The following is a 26,603-nucleotide window of genomic DNA, read 5'->3' as shown; positions in this document are numbered from 1 at the left end:
TAATACAGCTACGCCGAAAAAAATCTTTTAATCTTTCTCCTTCCCTGGAAATAATAGCTCGAAGAAACCACTTACTAGCTCGTAGGAAAGAGCTAGCTATGTCGCGGGAACGACTAACTGAAGAGTGAACGATAAAAATGTGGAATGCAAAAATTAAATAAAAGAGGAGTACTATTAGCGATGCAGTACATAAATGAGGGATGACTTGAACAAAAGTGGGGAGAATCTAAGCTATCTCGAGGGAACGACTTCGCTAACTCGTTCCCACGAGTTAGTCAGCCATTAAAAATGTGTGTTATATCAATTGAACTGTCCCAGCACTCCTACCGTATCAACTATTCGACACACGAAAGTTGGGACGAATGTTGAATTATAGCTGAAATGTCCAGCTTTTTGGTTTTTATTGAAATATATTTTCAATTTTGTTGCGGTCTTGTGCTATGGGGGGAAGCCGGAGTGCCCAGAGAATACCCCACCTGTCCGGTATGGTGACCATCAACCAAACTCACAGGCATCCGGCGTTAAATCATTCCACGCTATTTATGTATACGCTTACAGAATATGTGCACATGTTACGCAAAATTTAATTGGCTGACGAACTCGTTCTTTCGAGATATCTAAAGTCACCTCATCTTTTGTACCTCCACAATCTACATATCAGCTGAAAGCAAGGCAACAGCGACGACCTTATACAGTATAATACCTCATTCACAAATAGAGACAGATCAGCGGACGATGTATTTTTCCGCTCATCAGGCTGGCTCCCGGTCGATGATCACTCGGACACCGGGTCATTGTGTAGCATCGGGCGGCGTCCGGATTAATTTTAAGTTACACTTAAAATTTTCACGACGTCGGGTCCGGGAAGGAATCGATTTGAGAGCGAAAAAAAGCGCGGGGCAAAAACCGTGCATTGATCGTCCGACCTTTTTTCTATCTCAAATCCATTCCTTCCCGGGCCCCATGTCGGGTAAATTTAAAGTGATACTTATAATTAATCCGAACGAGTGGACGGTCGGACGGGCGGTCGAAGAGACATATGGTATGATATGACAACGAGTGTCAGATCTTTCTTATCACATGCTTTTAAATTAGCAAATTAAATAAATATTTACGCAAACAAAATGATAAATCCCGAATGTTTTACATTTCGTAACGTAATTTGACGTTGCAACGTCATTTCAGCAAAATAACAAAATGCGATTGGTCAATAAAAGAAAACTAAGCCAATAAAAACGCTTAAAAAGCATATTACACATGTGTAAGATAAAAATATTAGTAATGGTTATATTAGATGGGAAACGGGGTATGGCATGTGAAAAAATATAATAAAAGATAGTTTAGTTAAAATACATACAATAAAATGTACACAACCACTCAATTTGAGATACAAAAGACTATTGGCAGATTTGCCGTGATATTAACTTCAGTAAAGCATTTTTTAATATACAGATAGATAAAGTGTAAACAGGGTTTATCAGTATATTTAACAAAGGACTCATTAGACATTAATTGACAAAATTGCTATATTACGATAATAAACCGGGCCCAATATTCATTATATAAACACACATATCTTGGCGAATTTTGTCATACAAGTTGCAATGTATTGGCACATGTTCGTCATTTTATATATATATATATATATATATATATATATATATATATATATATATATATATTTCGAGTACGCGAGCTGCTCTGTAATATTGACGGTAATGTGGATAATTGGACGATGGTGCTCCTTTTTTTGGCGAAATCCGTTTTGATGCTCTGATAAAATATAAGTGTCCTCTGCCCATTTAGTTAGACGCTTGTTCAGTATGCTACATTATTCTTTATATTCAGACGATGTAAATGTCATTCCTTTATATTTTGTTTGATTTTGTCGGTCTGTATAAGGGTCTCATAAGATTAGTGTTGACGTTCCATAGCCCCAATGCATAGGTATTTTTCCCGTCCCAAAGCATACACAGAAAAGTCTATTTTATCAAGTTTTCGAACATAACACTTCCAACGGAAGACCGTCAACCCAGTAGTCGCACCCATATAATACCTTCGCTTAGCGTATTTGTTTCGTGTACATGATACAGGTTCAAAATGGTGATGCGGATAAGAATACTACTCCACCACTGCCTCTAATTGCTCTCTTGTGAATACCCTTTCGGTTGTTGCCATACCATGTATATACGTCTTTTTGAATATTTTAACTTCTTCATAAATGTGTTTCTGCTAATCCTACAATGGCAATGTCAATGCTGTTTTAAACCAATTTTCTTATTATAGGGCTTGCCGAACATTTGTCGTTATTAGAACCGCTGGGTGTCGCGATCGGCCAGGCCGCCTCGACCATAATTACTGTAGCTGTGTCGTCTGTGGTCCTCTCTCGGTTGTCGAGGCGGCGTTGTGGACGCTGTTGCGTTTGTTCGCGTTGTCTCCTCTTGTGCCTAAAAGGAATCTTGGTCCACTGCGCAAAATCGTCTTTTCTTGTTATGTCGCCACTAGTCTGTTGCTAGGAACAGTGCCTTTATCGCGTCCGATTTGGTTGGTTGATCATCATCATCATCATCATCATCATCATCATCATCATCATCATCATCATCATCATCATCAACAACCACCATCATCATCATCATCATCATCATCATCATCATCATCATCATCATCATCATCATCATCATCATCATCATCATCATCATCATCATCATCGTCGTCGTCATCGTCGTCGTCGTCGTCGTCGTCATCATCATCATCATCATCATCATCATCATCATCATCATCATCATCATCATCATCATCATCATCATCATCATCATCATCATCATCATCATCATCATCATCATCATCATCATCATCATCATCATCATAATCATCATCATCATCGTCGTCATCATCATCAATGTTTCTTGAGTGGTTGATGTTTACCACAGTTTGTTGAATAAATCGTTAATATTTGATGTTGATTTGATGATTTGTTAATGTTTCATGGGTTGTTATTGCAAAGAAACAAAATGATTACTTATTAGTTTAATGGAAGCTTGCTTTGTAGTATCTCAAGAGATAAGCCCTACACAATGTTTTTCAAACAAATGTTGGTTCAACAATAATGTTAAAACAATATTGGAAAGGTTTATTTGTTATCTGTTATAAATTGCTTTTGCCATAGCTTAATGAGATTAATAAAGCTTTCGTTTTCATGACCGGGATGATTACTTCTGAAATATGTATGATTTGACAAATAGTGTATTGAGGGAAATCACCGATCAATAATGTTGGAATCGATATAGTTACTTCAACTTACGCTTCTGAAGCCTATACGAACTTTATCATACATATATAATATGCCCGTACTCATTTTAAGCAATTAAGACTAAAATGTTTTATGAACTAACATGGAGATCATTTTAGATATAAATATATTTTTGATTTACCAACACAATATTAACGTTATATCGTTAAAACAAGACCACAAAGGTACGAAATAAACTGAAGCTTATCTTATGCTGTAATATAGAATCGTTTTGTTTTAATTTCCTGTTTCGCCACAGGAAATAGCTCGTAGCAATGCTATGGAAAATGTGCGTAACATTACAAAATATTGCTATATTGCCCGATTTATCAACATGCCGAATGTCAAACCTACGTGACAAAAAATATTTTTACTGTATAATTTGTTCTTTCAGTAAAACAAAATATCAACTCAAACGTGGATGCCGTTGTCAAAATCCAATAAATTTACATGCTGAATTACGGTGGCACTAACTTAAAGGTGACATCACCGCTCCAAAAAAAAAAGTCGGGAAAACACAAGTTATGTTTTCCCGTCGCAAAAAAAAAATAACTCCTGAAAACAGACTTATTTTGTGTTTCCCCGAGTTAATTTTTTTTGGCGACGGGAAAACATAACTTGTGTTTTCCCGACTTTTTTTTTTGGAGCGGTGATGTCGCCTTAGTGCCACCGTACTGAATCGAAGTCCTTCTTCATTGTCCTAAAACCATTCTTAAACATAAACGGTATTCGAAAATGATATCTTACTGGCATTAAAAATGAAAGTGTAAAGATTGTCCATTTTGTCACATAATCTAACTTCCACGATAGGCGGTCAATCCGCAAATGATGTAATCTATGTTGTTTTTTTAAACATCATTAACCTATTTTTTATAAAAGAGTTGTGGTAAGCAGATAATTCTTTGTGCATAGAGTTTTTAAGATAAAGTTTTTTACATGATTGCTTCCATAATTAAAACTCGATGTTATGACTTACAACTTACGTTTTTAATAATAAATATTTAAAATAGAAGCGGCTTTTTATGAATCCGTTTCATAATGCAACAAAAACAATGCTTTAATGAAAATTTCGAGAAAGGAGAATTTATAAAAACAATTTAAGTGTTCGTTATATTGTATAACAATAGTAGGAATATGTGTGTACGATTCATCATTCTTTAATTTGTGATCATGTATTTGTGTGTCTACTATTGTTAACATGGTTATCTGTTTACAAGTGGATTTTTGAAGTTTTGCAAAGCTATTTCTGCTTGGAATATCGATTGTTTAAAATGATAAGTAAAAAAAGTTACAAGCATATTGCGTTTTTAATTTAGATAAATGAAATTCTCGAATCCCCTCTTCTGGTTTTTAGCATACTATTATACCACTATTAAAGTAATACAACCTCAGTAATTACCTCATAAACTTTGAAATTTACTCTGTAGCACGTTAAAACAAAATTTCTTGTTACTAAAAAGGTCACATTTTTTCAGTTAAACAGTGGACAAATTTAAACTACATTGCATCAAATGATATTATTGGCGATTGTCGGAATTTTTTAGGTATTGTATATCGAATAAAAAATTGCCGCTTTTTACAACTAAATGTATATTATAAGCGAGTGTCAATGTACTTATTTGCATTTTTATCTCGAAAAAACAACAACATAGTAACTTGCTCCGGATAGTAGCTCGGCAATTATCATGACAAGATCGACGTTTTCATCTATAAGTCTCTTGATAGTTTTGTGTTGCAAAAACTTTAGGAGGTCTATACCTAATAAGATAGGTCAACTATGTTATAGACTAGATTGTGTCTAATCATACTAGGAACGTTTTCAGAAAGGTGCCACGTGGTTTCGGAAAAGCGGAACAATATTAAATATGTCTGATTCTGATAAAAAATGAAACACCGATTTCTGTGCAGAAGAATGCTTTTATTGAAAGTATACATAAGCACATATTTATTTCCTGAAATATTAGTCTTTTCAGCATTTTCTAGTAATATTCATTTATTCCACGACTGGTTTTAAACACATGTTAATGTGACAAAGACAACATGTAATTACCAAGTAATATGTCAAATCACTCTAAACAACATTAATGAAGTGTCTTAGTAAAACAGACTGCAAACAATTTTCTCTGTAATCAGGAGGTTGAAAAGGATAGTAAGAAATATTCTTTATTTTATGAACAAAAGCCAGCATCAGTTTTCAGAAAGCGCTGAGTTGAAATTTTTGGCTGTTTGTATTATGCAACGTTGTTCAGCACTCTGAAATAGAAATTATACAATGTTTTGTCGGTATGCAGTATTTAAAAAATGATAGAAAGCGTATTCTGTTCCTCAACATTCATACATTTGTCAATATAAATGTTCATATCAATCATAATTTTGCATCGCATCAAAACGGGTTTGCCTTGTGTCTGTGTTTTTTTCTGGCAGTAAAATGCAAACATTAAAATATGCATTCGCGTCACTTTTTATGTAGTGTTGTCTTGATGAGAATGGATGAGCCAATGAAATTGCTAAGATAACGATTAATAGTATTTAAATAAGTAGTTGTATTACCATTTAACGTTACGCTTGTATTAATATTTTGTGATAAACATATAGAATTTCCCTTTTAAGAAGTGATCAACTCTTTTAATCGGTACCTGTTGGTTTGTAAACTAATTAGAACAACGAACATAATTGACTGTTTAAACACGCTGATAATATAATTGAAACGCATGTATTATTCACCATGAAAATGTTCGAAATACACATGTGTGTCTGACGCAAGTCGCTGTATCATAGTTGACTTGTCAAAGTTTCAGATAAAATATAATGACTTGTAAACTAGGACGTGAACTGATCCATAAACTGCATCAATCACTTTTCTTTCTGATTTATATGAGAAATAGAAAATACGCAAGGCCTGTATTAGTCTGGACACGTTTGTGTTACAGCAACTCTGCGAAGGTCATTTACCTGACTTGACATACAAAATAGATAGACATCATGAGAGATTTTATACACAACTATATCCTTGTAATTTACAATAAATACATAGAAGTTTAAATATGATAAAACCTTGATTTTACAATGGTCCCATGTGTTTTGGTAACCAATGACATGAATAAATCCGGAAAAAAAGACTAATAAAAAACAGAACACTACGGTACCCTAGTTGCTATAGACGCTGATTCTCCAACCGTACCCGCCGCATTTCAAGGTGCTGTTCCCAGGACACGGATAGTTACATTCGGAGTCAGGCTTTTGCACTTTGGGTAGTACTGTGCCACAGTAACACTCATCATGGCCCTATATATATATATATATATACATAAATTTAAAGCCTTTTTACATTTGCTGTTTAAAATACCTTCTAGAAATAGTGAAGCCATTTGTAAGAAACAAAATATGCGATAAATTAATTTAAGTATTCTTTTTATGAACACAATTCAATTAGAATTCTTAGAATACATAGTATGTACGTAACTCAAAGCAGAACGCATGTAACGTATTTGAACAAAATGGATGTGATTAGAGCATCGAATATGAATAAAATTGTCACGAGAAATTCCTCTTTAAAGCATTACGCTATAGTTAAAGCATTACACTATAGTTTTACTTGTATACAGCTTTATTGTCTGCTTAAAGCTTATTACTTATATAATATGGATGTGTTTTGCAAACCATGAAATGACATATGATCGAATCAGCGTTCGTTTATTGCTTACAAAAGGGTGATCCATCCGTAAGGGATACATATCATTGAACCGATTCTTAACTTACCTCAACACCGCTTAAAGCTTAACCAATGCAGCGAGAGGCACATTCCCAAGGCGTGTTTGTGCGCGAGTTGGGAGTCTTTTGAATAGGAAAGACACGGGTTGCCGAATCCAAGTAGCATCCGCGGTACCCGGGAGCTGTATAATATGGAATTAGTGCTATATTTTACGTCATATTTTGATGACGTTCAATTGAACGCATGTTAATGGGGGCTAAGTTTCGTTAAGTTGAGGCAAATCACTGCGATTTGAAAACTGGACTATAACTTTTGCTGAAATCTAACATGTATATGGACCAGAATGCGATCTACCTGTTGACGTAGGAGTTAAATTAAGTTTAAATATGTTTATTGACTATCTATGTACATAGTCGAGCTATCTTTTTTAAGAAGACGTTTTGCCGGAAGATTGTTATTAATTTAGTATGTGCATGCATTATAATAAACAACGGGTAACTAATAAATAAATAAATAGATAAATAAATAAAAACAACATTGTCATTGACATCGAGCGCCTATGAAATAAATAACTGATAAAAACATCCAGAGAATTTAACTTAAAATGGTTTGTTTCGACAACAAATTACGTGACATGACATACGTCATAAATTGCGCAATCAGTTGCATGCAAAATAAATGTACGGAAAGCCGGGTTTGAGAAATTTTTAAGAGGAGGAGCAAAATAGTATTATATGATATAAACAATAGCAAACGGCAGAGCGGGGACGGACATCTCAAAATAGCATTTACTGAAATAGTTTCATGTATATTAAAATCTCAGCGATATCTTTGATTACCATCATCAAATGCACAGAAAAAACAATGTAAGTATCATGTGTAGACTACTTGAATTTGTCCGACGAGTTGAAGAAAGGTTTACACGGCGAGGCTTGACGTGAGCAACACACAATTAGTATCATAAAGTGAGTAACAAATAAACAAAATTTCTAATCAAACATAATTATAATTTAACGTAGCACATTAAAATATATATTGCAAATGACACCGTTTTGTAGAAAAAGTTGACGACTCAATTTCAGCTTTAACAAGAATTATAAAAAACCTCGAATGACATCGCTAATCCTATAACAATAAGTTGCCAACTTTAATCCAAAGTTGATAACAATCACCTTGAAGCGATATGCACTTCCACTTCTATCATTCCATGTCTTTATCGAAACTTAGTTCTAACCAAACAATTGTATTGTATTATTATAATTTGTATTCCTATCTATGTTTACATTTATGCACGATAAACACACAATCCGAAATACGTTTTTCATTTGTTCGATGCTTTAAACAAATAGTTTACAGATAAAAAACACGTCCGCGACATGTCCTTAAATTCCAGAGAGTGTAAATAAAACTATTGTGTTTCGTCACCGAAATGACGTCATACAATGTACTGCGTAATACATTTCGTAATATAAAATCAAAGCACTGATTGCATTGCAAAATGAATTCAACACTATCTTATGCAAAGCTATATTGATGTTTCAATAAAATACACAGAATTTTGTAGACACAGATAAAGGCTTAATGCTACTCGATAGTGTTTTGGCTTAAGATTGGAATGTCCGACAAACTGACGTTGTTTGCTCTTTTCACGCTTTTAATATCATAGTCATGGGAAATAAGTTCTACTTTTTAAGGTAGCTAATCGAGCGGCCTCGAAAAAATAAAAATGTCTGCGAGTATTATGGTTACTATCATGTGATATGTATATTAAAATATTTGCGAGAACTTTGGTTACCATCATCAAATGCACAGAAAGAAATAGGTTTTCAATTTTATTTCATCTCCCCACTCATTCCATCCCGAGAAACCCTTAAGGTGTCGCAACTCTAGTATGGAATGAGTGATATATTGGACGTCATCTATTGATGACGTTCAATTGAACGAATGTTAATGGGGGCTAAGTTTCGATAAGCTCCCGGTTATAGCCGCGATTTGGGTCTATTGAAAACTGGACCATAACTTTTGCTGAAATTTTACATGTTTACGGACCAGAATGCGATCTACACGTTGGCGTATTCGTCATATCTGGGAAAATCTAGTTTTACATTAAATCACGAAAAAGTAGGTTTTTTTATTGCGCAATAGCAACAAGATGGCGGCTTGGCCGGAAGTAGCACTGTTCTTGACGTAAACACCTCTTCTGGTGACGTTAATGTTATGGTTCGGACGCGGTGTTTCCCAGATTATATACTTTTTTAATCTCTCTATCAATCCGTTGATAACTAGTAATACTACAAACTTCGATCGAGGGTCTTGACTAATTAAATAATCATCGACGAAATTATTGTGTTTAAATACCATCAATAAACATGTATAGTGTCACGAGCCGAGCGGTAGCTGTGATTTTACTTCAATTTCTTCAACTTTTCCAAACTTGAAACTTTTGTTCAAGTTTAACATAGAACTAAAATGGACTCTGATAAACAGTCAACTAAGAATAACATTTTGCCTATTCAGTTGTTTTAAAATGGTAAAAAAAAATAAACTCAACATTTATAACCTTTCTAAATTTTATTCATTCATAACGAATTAATTAATAACAACTTTCAATATATATATTTCTTAACAGACAGATTAATTCTCAGACATTTACAATACAATACAGCAATATACATGTGTTATGTTAAGTATTTGCACACTCTTTTTTATAATGTCCTAAAAAGATGACAAATGCAATTTTAATTATTTATAAAATTCAGTCTTTATTTTAATAGCTAAGTCTTATTGAAAACTGTATTTTAAATGCTTATATAAGAAAAATAAAATAGGTCTCACAACTAGGAAAACAAAGTTCAGAGTCCGCCTTTGAGAATTTCCAGTGCCTTTTATACTCTCCAAAAGCGCACACATAACGTTGTGCAATAATAACATTAAAGCGCACATACGAATTGTGCACAAAAAGCGCACAAACAACGCGCAGTAAAGCGCGCAAGAGCGCACAATAGCATTTGAGCGTTCTTGACACGGTAAATATCACTCATATTAAAACGATATTTCTGACAATATTACAATGAAACAGAAGTCAAATACATATCAATTAAATAAATAATCATTTATAAAGACAAAAATTACCTCTATAAACAATTTTTAAGAAGGAATATGAGTATTAATCAAATTATTTCGTATGACTAACCTGTCAAAATACTGTAGTCAGTGTAAACTACCAAGAAGGCACTTATGTCAGCATCAGGAAATCAACTTCCTGTTTATCCAAAAATGGCTGCCATATTAACAGACGCTAATACAATGAGACTTTTAAAAAGGATATTACAAATAATAAAGAAGCGCAAAAGGTAGGCATCGGCTGTTATCAGCTCTAACTTCCACGCAGCATCCAATAAAAGCATTAAATAACAGTGACATAGTCATTTAGATGCAAAACATAAACGGTGAAAATGAAAAATGTACATGTACATAAACACATGTTTTCATGAACAATCTAGGGCATGACATTACCCCTCCTTCAATTTTAAAGGTCCTCCTTTAAATAATTAAGTAATTAAATATTTGTACTTTAACTCTTACAGTTACAATATCAGTAAAACTGTAATATTTTTTTTTTTAAACACTTTGTATAGTGTGATTAAGAGCATTTTTTTAAGGTACAACACTTTGTACAGTGTTATGTTTCACTGCTTAAAGCACAAGAACTACCATACAACAAAATGCTGTAAAAACAATCACAACAAATTTCAATCCTATGTACAATAATAAATTATTCGAGATCAGAGAAAGTCAATATAAATAATGTGATGACTAGACTTCCAATTTGTACAAGTAAACACAATGTAAATAATTAAATGACTTGTTCAGCAATATTTTTACATACAAAAAAAAAATACTCTCAAGAAAATCTTAAATACCCAATTTCAACTTGAATACCAAAGTTAATTAGTCAACATGTATTCACTTGCAAACACGTATACTTAAATACTTATTTAACCTTCTAAAAATGACTAGATAATTTAAAACACTAAATGATACAATCCTGAATATGCAAAACTTTAAAAGATGTTAACCAATGTTTATTGTAAGTGAAATGACAATGTTTCAATGTTTCAGACAACTAATACTTACGACGATGCACGAATCTTCCGTCACGGTGGTTTTCCTTGTCATGTCTGTCCCTTGAGTCGTGATGTCTGGGGCGTAAAGGAGATCGGTCACGTTGCTGTTGGTAACGGACGGTAGATGTTTCGGTTGCAGAATAGTCTAGACGGTGATGTTTGTTGCTGTGGCTGGAATCCTGATGATGATATGTTTGTGGGTGACACTCAGCTGCTGGTTGTGTGGGTTGGTTTTTACTCCTCAGGATGTCAGTGAGGTCTGCCATGCTTTTTGTGAAGTCACAATTGAAGCGATACTGCTTGTTGATTTCTGTGTGTATATTTTTCAAGTTGTTATTGATGTCTGCCAACACAGCCATTAGTTCATTGTGTCTTTTAACAGAAGAGTTGGATGAGACTGATGATGAAGATGATGGTGAGCCAGATGAAGAGCTGGAGTCAGATGTTGTTTAAGGGGCAAGAGCACGACATTCTTCGATGGTTGGCAGAGTGGTCAAAGGACCTTCTTGGGTGAGTATGGCTTGATGTGCTTCTGTTTGTGCGGTGTGAGATGGTGGGAGGCTGGTCAGGGTTAGTTGATTCGGTGCTGGCGTTCGGGAGTTTGTTGATGTTCCGATGACATTGATCAGTTGTTGCAGGGGGCTTATGCATTCCTAAAGGTTGACGTAGGTGATAGGTTGAGGTTGAAATGTCTGAATAGGAGTAAGTCTGGACGGTTGTTCTGGAGAAGATTGCTGTAGGAAAGGAGACAGTGGCCAGTTGCTGACAGGACTCAGGTCTGGAAGCACAGACTGTATGGCTTGAGACAGAATGTCAGGCTTCTTGGAGATGGAGAGCCAATGGCGTTTGCATACTTCAGCAGGAAGGGCAGTAACATCCCGGTCAGTAATGAGATATGGAGATGGATTACTGAAAAGGAACTCTGGACTGTCAGGGATGTTTTTCTCCTGGAGCACAAGTGCATGACGACGGAAACTGTGAACATTCTTTTCCAGTTCTTCGCGTTTGAAACATCTGAAGAAGCACAGACGACAGTAGTATGGAGCTTGATCCAGACTCATGTGCTCCTTCAGGAAATGGTTGTACACGCGGTATTTCGCCTCAATGTACACTGTGTCCATCCGATGGTAGCATTTCAGGCACTGATAGGCGCGACCACGTTGACTACTGGATGAGAATTGAGACATGATGGCAAGATGATTGGATTGTCGACTGAAAATGAATAACAAGCATGTTGTTACTTTTCTTCTGAAACATATTTTTTAGTCACATCACATCACTTACAAATAACTGTTCTCCACTTATGTCTTTGGATTATGTATGCTTTCACATTGTATATTTCCTTTCGCCGAAATTAAGATTACAAAAATAAATAATTTATTTCGTTCAAATTCTGATGCTTTAACACTCAATTACACTTAATCATTTCACTGACAAAGAAAATTAAAATGCAAAATATCAACAACGCTCAAATTTACTGCTGTGCTTTCTGTTACACTGTTAACTTGATTACGATTATTTTGTCAGACTCAAAACCCGTTGTTATTCTTTATCATTGCATTTATCAATCGGTTCCTGGCTCATTGCCCATCACACATGGTGATTCATTCCCGACCATACTAAAGGTCAATCTTTCCCTATTCAATACCGTGAATACCCGTTCTTAAGACTTTAAACAACTCTCTGACATTTTAACTTCACAACTTAATCATACCACACGTGGAAGAAGGTTTGGGGTCAATGTGGTCGATTCACTAGGTGTGGCTCTATAAGCTCCTGCGAGGCATCCTAGATTCTTATCCCATTGGTCTTGTTCTGCACAAAGGTATGCCTTTATCATACGCACCAAGGTCTTGTTTAAACGCTCTGTTTGGCCGTTGCACTGTGGGTTTCGTGGACTGGTCCTTATCTTTCTTATCTCCAGCATTCTACACAACTCCTTGAAGACCTTGCTCTCGTAGTTTCGACCTTGATCGCTAAGGATGTTTAGCGGACAACCCCACCTTGAAATGTATTCATTGAGAATGCAAGATGCGCACGTCTCTGCACTCTGATCAGGTACAGCTATTACTTCAATATATTTGCTGAAAAGATCAGTTAGCACCAGAATATATCTGTTACCACGTTCTGTGAGCGGCAGTGGACCAAGATAGTCTGTGGCAAGCACATCATATGGTGCACCTGTTGTAATTGAACACATAGGCGCTCGATGTGTCTTCATTGGCTTTTTGTTCGCAGCTTATGTGTCACACCGCTTAACATGCAAAAGGACATCAGTCTTCATTGCATACCAAAAATACCGTTGCCGAATTTTCTCTAAGGTCTTCTTAACACCCAAATGACCTGAAATTACAGAGTTGTGATGTTCAAAAAGAACATCAGTTTTCATAACAAATGGAACAATAAATTGCAAGTGCTCATCAGTTTGGTTCTGTCTGATGAATTTCTTAAATAATAATCCATCTCGAACAAATAAAACATCCCAGAGAACCCAATAGTGTCTCGAAGCTGGGCTGAGTGCTAAGACATCATTACAGCTGGGCCTTTTGTTTGTTTTTTTCGCCTCCAAAATACAGCTTATATCTGGGTCAAAAGATTGTAACTTTTGAAGGTCTTCTAATGATTTATAGCATGCCCATGGTACAAAGTTTGGAAGCTGAGTTTGAAGTCCTGAACTATCAGGCTTGTCTTCCATTTGTTTTGTTGACCTTATTGGTTGGGTGTCGCACGTTTGCCCTTTGCATGTTGCATTTACTCCCATCACACAATCATTAAAAAAAGTCTTCATGAACCATGTCTTGTGCTTTTTTGTGCACTTCTTACACGGACCACACTTTAGAGGCTCATTCATGTCTTCTAAATTGCAGTCGCAGTCTCTTGGGTTTCTACACCTTGATAAGGCATCGCAGTGACCTTGCTTGTGTCCTGGTCTGTATTCAACTGAAAAGTCATAATGTGACAAGATTTCAATCCATCTTGCAATTTTTCCTCTTGGTTCCTTAAGCTTGAAAAGCCATTTTAATGCTTGATATTCACAAAATCTACCCAAAAGAACTAGTCTTAAATAGATCGTGTATATCCAATACAGACGCTGCGTATTTAGACTTACATTTAACTATTAATAATAATTTGATCAAAACTAGTTTATACGACAAACGGGACGATTTTAACTTTGAAATTGTGAATTTTCCGTTTCTAGATGGCAACATCCCTAAAGGACCTTCCTATGGTATTTACATTTCGCAGTTGGTACGTTATGCCAGAGCATGTTCGTGTATTAAAGATTTTAATGATCGTAATCTAATATTAACTAAAAAATTGCTAAAACAAGGCTTTTTGTATCATAACTTAAGAAATAAATTTGCTAGATTTTACTCTAAGTATGGTGATTTAATTTCAAAATATAATGTTTCTTTAAAATGGCATTTAAATAATGGAATCTCCCATCCATCATTTTACGGAGATGTTTTGAAGCGTGTCCGCAAATTAAAATATGTTAAACCAAATGTTCATATTAAACTTTTCAATTTAATTAACTTGTTTTTATCAAAAGGATACGATGCTTATGTACTTAAAAACACGTGTTTGATGGTTTTCGATTCACTATATCTTTTTTCCCTTAAAATTTGGAATCATTAGTGATATTATAGGCATTTTTCACTGTTGAATAAAATTGTGTCATTGTGTCGTATGAACAAATCTGCATGAATACTACATTATAGGCATTTGTCACTGTTGAATAAAATTGTGTCATTGTGTCGTATGAACAAATCTGCATGTAAACTACATTTGGACTCAAATCGTACATCAAATCATTTCTGTCTTCAGTTGTCAAAACACCTATATACTGTTTGATTCCAATAATGTCGCTTTAATGGAATTACCATTTGTATTCATTTGCTTCTTAATATTAAATCACGTAAACTTGTTTTTTAGTAGCACAGCCCGATTAATATTTTTATTTAGTACTGCCCTTGGAATTTGTTCACGTCATTATGTCATTATGGATTTTTGTGACGTCATACGACCGACTTTCCCAGTTGTAATCTACATGCATAGGTCATTGGGTTTATAACGTTCCATTTTATTTATATTTTCTCTATGTTAGGCGTTTCTTGTTTGATTTAATTATTTTTAATTTGTTTAGCAGCCACATAAACAACCAAGCTATGTAATATGGAATTTTTACACCCATTATTGCTGCTTCTTCCTGTATTTGCGCGATGATTATCTGAGATATTAACTCTATGATTCTACATTCTCAAATCTTTTCTATAAAGAAGGAATGTAGTTGACAATTGTTAATAGTTTTATTTGATCGTTCGTCAAAAAGTTGTAATTCTGTTACTCTTGTATCTTCAATGCAATTGAGTAATAAAATAGTAATTAAATTGAATGCGTTTTAATTCCCTTTTATTATTGTTTAATTTGAGTTACAATGCTATGACGTTAAATTTTATTTACACTTGAATGTATTATGAATATTGCTGGGCCAAGTGTGAGGTTGAGCGCTCTATAACCAGGTTTAAACCCCCAATGCTTTGCATTGACCGTTCCAAGGCGGTGACCCCAGCTTTATTCATATTTTGTGTTTATGTTGGTTTGTATTGTGCTGTATTGTGCTGTTTTGTACTGTTTGGGCAATCGGTCACTTGCCTTAAATAAAGGACCAACTAATTGTTTTTAATGAAAATTCAATACTGCTCCAGCAGCTGGAGTTTCACTTCGTTATATTGATGGTCACTTCTCACAACAAATCTTCGGCCTAACAAGTATTGTCGAAAATATTCAACAAAGTAACGGATAGTTTTTTTTTCATTCTTGTTAAGTGCTCTGCTTGCATATGCGATAACACGTTCACGGCCATCTTGGTTTTGGTGAAGTACAGCTCCAATGCCAACGTCACTGGCGTCAACGTCCAAGCAGAATTCTCCAACCTGAAGTGGATATCCCATTATTTTTGGACTGATCGGAATCTTCTTGAGATCTTCAAAAGACCTTTGGCAGTCATCAAGCCACTTAAATGTCACATCTTTCTTCGTGAGCTCTACCATTGGTATAACAAGTTTGGCAAAATCTTTAACAAATCTACGGTAATATGATCCCATAGCAACAAACTGTCTGAGCTCTTTGACATTTGTGGGTACCGGCCACTGAACTATCTTTGTAACATTGATTGGGTTAGGCTTTATTCCCTGTTTCGATACCACATGCACAAGAAACAAGACTTCCTCCTGTAAGATTTCACACTTTTCAGGCTTCAACTTCAATCCAGCAGCTTCTATTCTCTGTAAAACTTCATACACTCTGCTCATATGCTGGTTAAAATCGGTGCCAAAGACAATCACATCATCAATATAAATAAGACATGTTTCCCATTGTAAACCTTGCAGAGCAAGCTCCATTGTCCTCTGAAAGGTTGAACAAGCATTTCACAATGTCCATATTTACAGACAAATGCACTTTTTGGTATATCTTCTTCTTTGAGTGGGATCTGGAAATAACCACTAGTAAGGTCAAATGTGCTAAAATATTTAGCACCAGCTACAGCATCTAGGCAATCTTGCACTCGCGGCAGGGGAAATCCATCTGGTTTGACAAGGGCATTTACTCTTCTATAATCTATGCATGGTCGGACCTGTCCATTTTTCTTCATAACCAACAAAATAGGGCTTGCCCATGGTGACGTACTTTTTCTTATTACTCCCTTTTCCAGTAATTCTTTTATTGCCTTTTTTTCTGCTTCCGCATACGCCATTGGCACTCTTCTTGGAGCTTGTTTCACTGGTTGTGCATCACCTGTATTGATAGGGTGCTCTGTTAAGTTTGTCAAACCAATGTCAAGATCATTTTAAGAAAAACTATTTTGAAATCTAATGAGCAGCTTTGCTATGACTTGTTTTTCTTATTCATTGCAATTTTTAACAGACGTATGGTACAATTTTTGTAAGTGTTCTGGAATTTCTTTATTTTCTAAGGATATTTCTTCTTGCACCTTATTGCTAATTTACTCTGATTTGTGACTGAAAGTAACTCGGCGTAGTGAGAAATTATTGTCCTCTTCCTCTGTGTGTTCTTGACCTTTAAGTGTACTTCTTATACTGTCAATTTGTTCGGCTTGGCCTAATACTGAGTCTTGATTAATATCCACACTATATGGGAATGGATTTAAAAGTCGTATTTTGCTTGTCGGGTTTCTATTTATATCAACTAATACTGAGGCCATCTTCAATAGATATGTTTCACAAAAGTGTTGTGTAGGTTCTACAATAAAATCTGTTTTTTGAGACACATCATCTGATTCTTAACGCTCAATAAACACATCAATGACCGCTTCGCTGAGAGGTGGAATGATGAAATGGTCAGCTGCTGTTACTTTTCGAACATCGTTTTTCATTCCAATTTGAATACATGGTATATTTTTGCCTTTCAAAACTATGACTCCCTTTGACAAAAGTATATCTGCGGGACCTCCGTCATCATTTTGCAGAAAGTCTATTCCTAACAAAACATCATCCTCAATTTCAGCAACAATCAATTCTTTGTACATTGAGACTGGTCCAAATTCAATATTAAAAAATGCTTTTCCACATTCTATTAAAGGAATTCCACTTGCACCTGTCAAACAAGCTGATTTGTTAAGCTGAGGTCTAATTTTAGGGTCCAATTTATTGTAAACTCTGTCTGAAATGATTGTTCTTGTTGCTCCGGTATCAGTTGTTAAAATAACTGGCACATTTTCAATATTTCTTTTGATATAGACACCAATACTAAATGCTCTTTTGCGCCGCACAATTTCTTCGGCTACACTTGTTGAGTCATCATGGCCATTTATGCTAGCCAGGACCTCCCCTCGGCCAATCGGCTTGGTCCTTTGATGTTTAAAGGCTGATTTTGATAGAAGTCTTTTCTTGCAACTTGCCCATTCTGATACCTGGTATTCTATAATGGACAATCCCTAGCAAAATGATTTTCTTGGTTACAAACATAACACTTAATTGTCTTGGGTTTTTGCTTAAAACCATGTTCAGAAGTAGTTTGTTGTTGTTGTTGGGCTTGGGTTAACTGATTTTATTTGTCAAGCACTTGTTGCAACACATCTCTTTCTTTGCTATTTGTAGTGACACCTGAAATGTCATTTTTTGTGTCACAGTTTTCTTTATTTTCTGATTTGAACTGCTTTTGTTGGACCTTGTTCGGGACTCTGTATGCGTATTGGCTAGTGTGTTCATTATCTGTTTCGATCACTTCATAATCTATTTCATTTCCTGATCCCGAAGATCCAGTTCTACGCACAAATTTTCTATTTCTGTCTTCGTGAAACTGATGCCTATTTCTGGTTTGTATGTAATTGACAACATGGTACACTGCTTCATCAATGTCCTCGGGCTCCTTAATAAACTCAATTTCTGACCGCACTTCTTCATCTCGTAGACCGTCCAGGAATCTTCTCACTAAATCTTCTTGCCGTGTTCTGTAGTCTCTCCGTGTATGGGCTTTGTCATACAGGCGTTTAAGTTCTGCAGCATACTCCTTAGCTGTTTCACCTACTTTCTGATCTTGTTTGCTAAATTTTACAGCAAAAGTTATTGGAGTTTCTATGACCCTAAATCTGTTGTTAATTTCACTAACAAGTTCTCTATAGTTGGTTAAAACTTCATGATTCAGTTGAGTGAACACAAATTCACCAGCACTGCCTTGCAATTTTGGTTATGAATAGTCAACTTTTTTTTTCTTCATTCCAATGAAGTCTTTCAGCACTAATTTCAAAACCTGTTAATCCATACTTTCCACTCATCTTTGCCAGAAAAAGAAGGGATGTTCATGCTTGAATTGCATTTATGACACCATATTTGTGACTGCATCTTTCATCCAATTGGTTGTATTGCCATTTGACATTTCTATGTTGGAAACCCTTTTGTTTAATCTAGGGGTACTGGACTTAGATGATATTGGTGCTGTTTTATTTTCTTGATATGGTTCTTTAGAACGTTGGTTAGCTGCTGTTCTGAAGAATACTTCATTCTCTTGTTCTGATTCGGAGTCTGACATTTTGCTTTCGAAGACTGGATTCAATCGCTGAATCTATGTAGAAATCAAAGATTCCACTTCGCTGCCACCATAAATTATGTCACGAGCCGAGCGGTAGCTGTGATTATTACTTCAATTTCTTCAACTTTTCAAAACTTGAAACTTTTGTTCAAGTTTAACATAGAACTGAAATGGACTCTGATAAACAGTAAACTAAGAATAACATTTTGCCTATTCAGTTGTTTTAAAATGGTCAACAAAAAAAAATAAACTCAAGATTTATAACCTTTCTTAATTTTATTCATTCATAACGAATAAATTAATAACAACTTTCAATATATATATTACTTAACAGACAGATTAATTCTCAGACATTTACATTACAATACAGCAATATACATGTGTCATGTTAAGTATTTGCACACTCTATTTTATAATGTCCTAAAAAAATGACAAATGCAATTTTAATTATTTATAAAATTCAGTCTTAATTTTAATAGCTGTATTAAAAACTGTGAAAACTGTATTTTAAATGCTTATATAAGAAACATAAAATAGGTCTCACATCTAGGAAAACAAAGTTCAGAGTCCTCCTTTGAGAATTTTCAGTGCCTTTTATACTCTCCAAAAGCGCACACATAACGTTGTGCAATAATAACATTAAAGCGCACATACGAATTGTGCACAAAAAGCGCACAAACAACGCGCAGTAAAGCGCGCAAGAGCGCACAATAGAATTTGAGCATTCTTGACACGGTAAATGTCACTCATATTAAAACGATATTTCTGACAATATTACAATGAAAAAGAAGTCAAATACATATCAATTAAATAAATAAATAATTTATAAAGACAACTATTACCTCTTTAAACAATTTTTAAGAAGGAATATGAGTATTAATCAAATTATTTCGTATGACTAACCTGTCAAAATACTGTAGTCATTGTAAACTACCCAGAAGGCACTTATGTCAGCATCAGGAAATCAACTTCCTGTTTATCCAAAAATGGCTGCCATATTAACAGACGCTAATACAATGAGACTTTTAAAAAGGATATTACAAATAATAAAGAAGCGCAAAAGGTAAGCATCGGCTGTTATCAGCTCTAACTTCCACACAGCATCCAATAAAAGCATTAAATAACAGTGACATAGTCATTTAGATGCAAAACATAAACGGTGAAAATGAACAATGTACATGTACATAAACACATGTTTTCATGAACAATCTAGGGCATGACAATATATATATATATATATATATATATATATATATATATATATATATATATATATATATATATATATATATAGTTATATATATATATGTATACTATAGTTATATATATATATAGTTATATATATATAGTAATATATATATATATTTATATATTTTTTATATTTTTTTTATTTATTTTATAATACTGTTTACGGTAATTATAGACGTTAACAGTATATCAAACAATTGAAATTTAGAACGTATTGCTATTATTAACTACATTTGAACCAGAACAACAACTGGAAAAATAAAATGAATAAAAATGGCTCACCGCCCTGGAGCGGTCAAACCATTGGTCGTTTAAACAGGTTTAAGAACTTGCCGAACCTCACACTTACCCCAGAAGTAATCACAAACCAAACACGCGTCTAAACCGATTTTCATTCGGTTTATATGTAAATGTACTCATGCAGACTGTTAATGAAAGTATGAATGGCAAAATGTGACACGCGAATTTTAAGGTTATAGTGTCGAATTATAGAAAATCTATTAAAACGATTAGGGAATGTGTTTTATAGTTATATGTGTATCCCTTATTTTCAGAGTATCGGCCCTTCTCATAGTATCGTGACTTTAACGAAAACACGTCAAGAAGTGCTGCAAAGTTATTTTTTTTCCCACTTTTTTGAGGTTAAATTTATTTGATGATTACCCGTGACTTTTGCGACGATCTTCTTATGATTGACAGTGTTCATGGAAAGTAGGTCATGCTTATTACAGATTGATGCTATGATTTTTGACGATGCGAACAGCATCGTCCAAGGTATCATAACCGTAGAATTTTTTTTCACAATGGCGACCTATGTAAAAGACCGAGCCAGTCCGATTGAGATAACTCGATTTTTTCAGTTACTTCCCTTTTGCATTCGCCACTGCGTAGGAGATTGCTCGTAATTAATTAACTATTAATTTTATTGTTACTTTGTGTTAATGTCGAGTTATATACCTACATCATTCCGGACGATCCTGGTCGATCCCGGCTTTTAGTTTCAAACGTATTTTCATTGAGAAAACACGTCACTTCGAGGAAACCAATCAAAAACCGTGTCTAGCGGCATTCCGTTTAAAAATAGGTACTGACGTGTTTTACCAGGAAAACCGCCGGGGATTTTCTGAATTGACGGCATTTTTTTTATTGCAATCAGGGGGTTCCGAATCTATTTCGAGATACGATCCGTTTGTTGTCTCCGAACTCACTCTGGGATTTAATTGTCATCTGATCGTACTGTATTAAGATTTTTGCATCTTTGAAAAGCTTATTTATAACGCAGTTTATTGATATAGAACATATAATCCCGCCTAAAATACACACGACCGGTCGGGCATGTTCCTGGGACATTGGCTAGCCCGGACCAAGGTACGGGCAGTGAATGTCGTTCGGACGTGCCTTAGTGTTAAGCCCTGCACATTTATGTCAATTTTCTGTAGAATGGCCTCTATATTATCGGAACACATACTCAAAAAGCATGTTGATGCAGTGTTTTTTGAAGAGAAGTGTGTTTAAGATAATAGGTTGCGCGTTTTACGACATCGGATTTTGGGCGCGAATACAACTAGGGTACAGTCTAATATGGACCGAGTACAATTACGTTTATTTACCATACCTGGGGTACATGTAAGTATACTTAGAGTACCCAGGGTACACGTAAGTATACTTAAGAGTACCCGGGGTACATGTAAGTAGTACCAGAGCCGACAATGTCCAATCGAGCTCCATTATCCCTCATGAACCGACTCAAAAAACCGAGTCGGCAATATTTGACTTATTTTTTGGTTGCTCTCGAGGGATCGAAAATTTCAGAATCTTCCTAAAAGCCTTACGGGTTTGATCCCTAGAAGCGACATTGAAAACTAGCATACTTTGTTATCTAAAAGGCTGCTAAACCTGATATACAATGATAATGTGAATTTTCTCTCACATGATGTTCATCAGTCATATTATATAAAAACTTGCAGCAGTAGTAAACAACTGGACAATAATTAATGAACCCATCTTTCATTTGTCTTTGACACTTTGATTTTGACATGGCCTAGATTTAAATATGTGACTGGACTTTACCAGCACTCTTGTAACAGAGCTAAAGTTTAAATGTACCATTGAAGATCACCTAAATCCAGATTTGCTATTATAGACGTGTGGAAAGTTTTAAGGGTGTGACAAGTAAGCAAAAATTGGTCATTACCCAGAGGCCACAACTGATCTATGACTGTATTAAAACAAGAAAAATCAGTGCCTGATTTAGATTTTCTTAGATAGTTAAAAAAAAACTAATTTCATAAGCCTGGTAACAGTTTAACGGTAATGCTACCAATGTATCACACCAGGGCCTTGAATTTGAAATCTAGGACATGCATGGTCATTTCTGCATGAAATCAGGACACAAAATTGTATTTTAAGTCCTTAATTAACCTGGCTATAGTTCTCAGATTATTATAAGCTCAATCAGTATATTTATATCATTATTTATGTTTTGTGTATTGTAAACATATACACAATCATGCAGTTACATGATAGCAATAAATAATATCAAAGCTACCCATACTATAAAGGTCATTGACAAAGCCTATGGTCAAAATGTGAACACATTGAGTGTAATCGCCCTCTCATGCCAGCAAAAACAATACGTTGACAGGTTGTCATTTTTGACAGTTCTACTTTCACTTTCATTTTGTGATATCAAACTATTAAGAATAATGTGGCTGAGAAAAATATCGCCATTGCTTTTTATGCCCCCGGTAGGGTGGCCTATATCAGTTGAACTGTCAGTCAGGTAGTCAGTCAGTGTGTCAGTCTGTCCGTCCGTCCGAAAACTTAAATGGCCATAACTTTTTTAATATTGAACATAGCAACTTGATATTTGGCATACATGTACATCTCATGGAGCTGCATATTTTCAGTTGTGAAAGGTGAAGGTAAAGGTCATCCTTCAAGGTCAAATGTCAAATATAAAGCGTCTGTCTGTCTGTCTGTCCAAAAACTTTAACATTAGCCATAACTTTTTCAATATTGGTGTGCATGCGTATCTCATAGAGCTGCACATATTGATTGGTGAAAGGTCAAGGTCATCCTTCAAGGTCAAGGTCAAAGGTCAAAATTGGCAATATTGAAGATAGCTACTCCATATTCGGCATGCATGTGTATGTCATGGAGCTGCACATTTTGAGTGGTGAAAGGTCAAGGTCATCCTTCAAAGTCAAAGGTAAAATATATGGCTTCAAAGCTGCGCAGCAGTGGGCATTGTGTTTCACAAACACAGCTCTTGTTTAATATATTTCTTCGAAAAACTTACATCAATACACGATTTTCTTCGTTAATTCAATCATTCCTGACAGACTTGTGTACATATTTCGCTTGCATTTTGACGTGCGTAGGTAGGACCGCATTACCGCTTCCGAAATGTGTATTCATACTATTGCCTTCGAGGAACTAATCTGATGTTTGATGGAAAGGGCCGAAAATGTGCGAGTGTGGGTCAAGTTCCCCACAGGTACTACTTTCCCGTTCCCCCAATTTTTTTTCCGTACCCAATTTTTTTTTCATCCCCAATTTTTTGTTCGTACCCAAATTTTTTTCGGTCCCAATTTTTTTGTTTCCAAATATTTTTTCGTACCCCAATTTGTTTTCATACCCAAATTTTTTTTGGCAAAATTTTTGTACCAATTTTTTTTTTCGTACCAACATACACAATTGTGGTGATTGTGGTGATGCAGATAAACTTAACTTGATGCTTTTATATCCATCCTCTAAAAAGCATCGTCACACCAGTACTGTCAGTACTTTGATTAATTTACGTAACACACAATTATGTTCGTTTGTTTTTGAATTAATAGCAGCTTTATCAAATGTTTTGTATGCCGCTTTTTTATAAAATAATTAAAACAATTGAGAACAACATGACCAAGAGTTTCGTTTTTCCATTACGAAACTATTTTTAGAACAAGCACATGTTTATAGTAACAAACCTTAGCAACCAATCAGAAAGGCCGATTATAAGAACTATTGTCCGTGATACCGATTACTACAGGGAGCTAAGTCTAGCCATTTTTTGTCAAATCAATGCCGATTTATATGCAGTTGTCGTTGTAATGGCCAATAATACACATTTAACTATAGGTTGACATATTACACATGCGTGTTTTGGTATTTGTTCACTTCTAAAATTCGTATGTATTCATTAAGACCGTCAATACTACGGATAGATATGCTACTAAGAAATAGTTAGCTCATATCTCTGGGTTTGAATTACGTGAGTTGTACGTGTTGTAACTGTGAGTAGACGGAACATATAACTTAAGGATACTAATTCTATAGAAAATATTACCAATAACGTTAATATGTGTACAAACTTTAATGCAGAAGCGATTGATGTTGTTTTTTTCCAGTAGAATATAATAATATTTATAATAACTAGTTCTAGGTACATAAGATTTCATATCCAAAACGTGAATTTTCAAATGATAATTAATGTTTGTGTAATTTTTACAGCTATGAAGTCAATATTACCCCCCGGACATTAAATGTATTGGCAAATAACTTTATCTTAAGTCTTCAATAATGTATAAAAGTGTGCGCATCCTCTGCAAATACATTTAATTTCCTGCATCTTACTCAAATGAAGGCAAGCTGAATCCGTAATCAATTGAACCGCAACTGCCACTGTGTATATACTTATGAATAAATTTCATATTCGTAATTTTATGATTTATCAACACCCATATTAATTGTCAGATTCACACCAAAACAAGTTTTTTTTTCTGTCCAGACATGTTACATTGAATTGTACTATTTTTATACATTATAATTATCTTTGATAGAAACTTGTTTTTAACTTTTATTAGTTTTTTTATTTTATTATTATTATTATTATTATTATTATTATTATTTGATTGTTTATTTAATGGAGCGAATCGTATATTTAAAGTGGGCAAGTTTTGATTAACTTGGATTACTGTGAAAAGCGGAGTGCATACCTTTTTCTACTCAAGATATGCCCGGAATCTTATGGGGACCTTATGTACAAGCTTTGAACATATCTTAAAATACGCCCATTCAGATATTCAGATTGTTTTAATTTACCTATCGACGGTTGTTGTTGTTTCAGTAGTTTTCTTCTGTGCCCGATTCATCAAGGGAAGGTAAACATAAATTAATTTGTTTAGAAAATGAAACAAAAACCAGTGTCGTTATTTCCTATGGCATGAAGTACGAAAAAGAGTAAGCACAGAAAAATATAGTATCATAGCAGCTGGCTTTTTACTTGTTGTAATCAACGGCACTCGCGTAATAGTAGCCGTTTTTGGCCTGGGGCGTAGCCCCAAGGCTATAGTAATGATACAAATTTCTGAGCCTATCCGAATAGGCTGGCTGCCAAAATCCAAATTCCCAAAAGTCCGATTTACCACTTAATCCATGCGCAATAAAATTAAATATTCGAAGATCTCGATAACCCGCTGTGTAAATACAGAATATCACTATATAACATAACAATGTCATAAAAAGTGTAAACAAATATTATTGAATCAAAATTGCTAAGCATTGGCTACGACATAGTTTTTATTGTTTACATATTCATGCGACAATAAGTTCCTCACTTGACGGTCTCGGCCGAAAAGATACGAGTGTTTACATAGACAGTAAGAAGATTTTTTCTTATACATTTTTTGAAGACATTATATTTGGTATTTATAAACATATTTTAAAATATTGTTATTTTGTTTTGCGTTAACAAGACATTCCAGAAAAAAAGAAAATGAAAAAACGACAACAAATATGCACGGGAATAGACGAAGTAACCGGATATGGTATTTCACTGCGCAGATCGAGCGCGCAAATCGAGCGCGAAAAGTTCTACATAAGACAAATTTCACAATCTATGCAACGTTTTTTTATCAGAGTAAGTCAATTTAGTGGATTTTCGTTTGTTTACACATTACAAAGGCAGTATGAGTGTTTCCCTGATCTGTTAATTATGTAATAATAAGGCTATTGAAAGTGATTTATTTAACGCCAACAATAACAGTTTTTTTGCGGTCATGTTGTTGCTGTTGTATATCTTCACCGCCTATGTAGACGAACCTCTACCAGATCTGTAGAGTTGAACAAAAGTTTAACGTTCACACCACCAGTATTGTGTAGTCATCCACCGTCTTTGTACACTGTAATA

At 34.8% G+C, this 26,603-nt stretch overlaps 1 long non-coding RNA gene across 1 annotated transcript; it reads right to left on the bottom strand.

Annotated features, from left to right (window-relative positions):
- Nucleotides 1–5,238: 5,238 nt before the first annotated feature.
- LOC127873464 (uncharacterized) lies at nt 5,239–8,371 on the bottom strand. The gene is made up of 4 exons (XR_008046168.1): nt 8,174–8,371; nt 7,049–7,182; nt 6,436–6,574; nt 5,239–5,542 (listed from the first exon to the last, which is right to left on the bottom strand). It is a non-coding gene; the product is annotated as an uncharacterized LOC127873464 (long non-coding RNA).
- Between the last annotated feature and the right edge of the window lie 18,232 nt (nt 8,372–26,603).

This window comes from Dreissena polymorpha, chromosome 3 (genome assembly GCF_020536995.1).
Source record: "Dreissena polymorpha isolate Duluth1 chromosome 3, UMN_Dpol_1.0, whole genome shotgun sequence".
In the NCBI taxonomy this organism is placed as follows: Eukaryota; Metazoa; Mollusca; class Bivalvia; order Myida; family Dreissenidae; genus Dreissena; species Dreissena polymorpha.
This window is presented reverse-complemented; position numbering and strand designations above follow the sequence as displayed.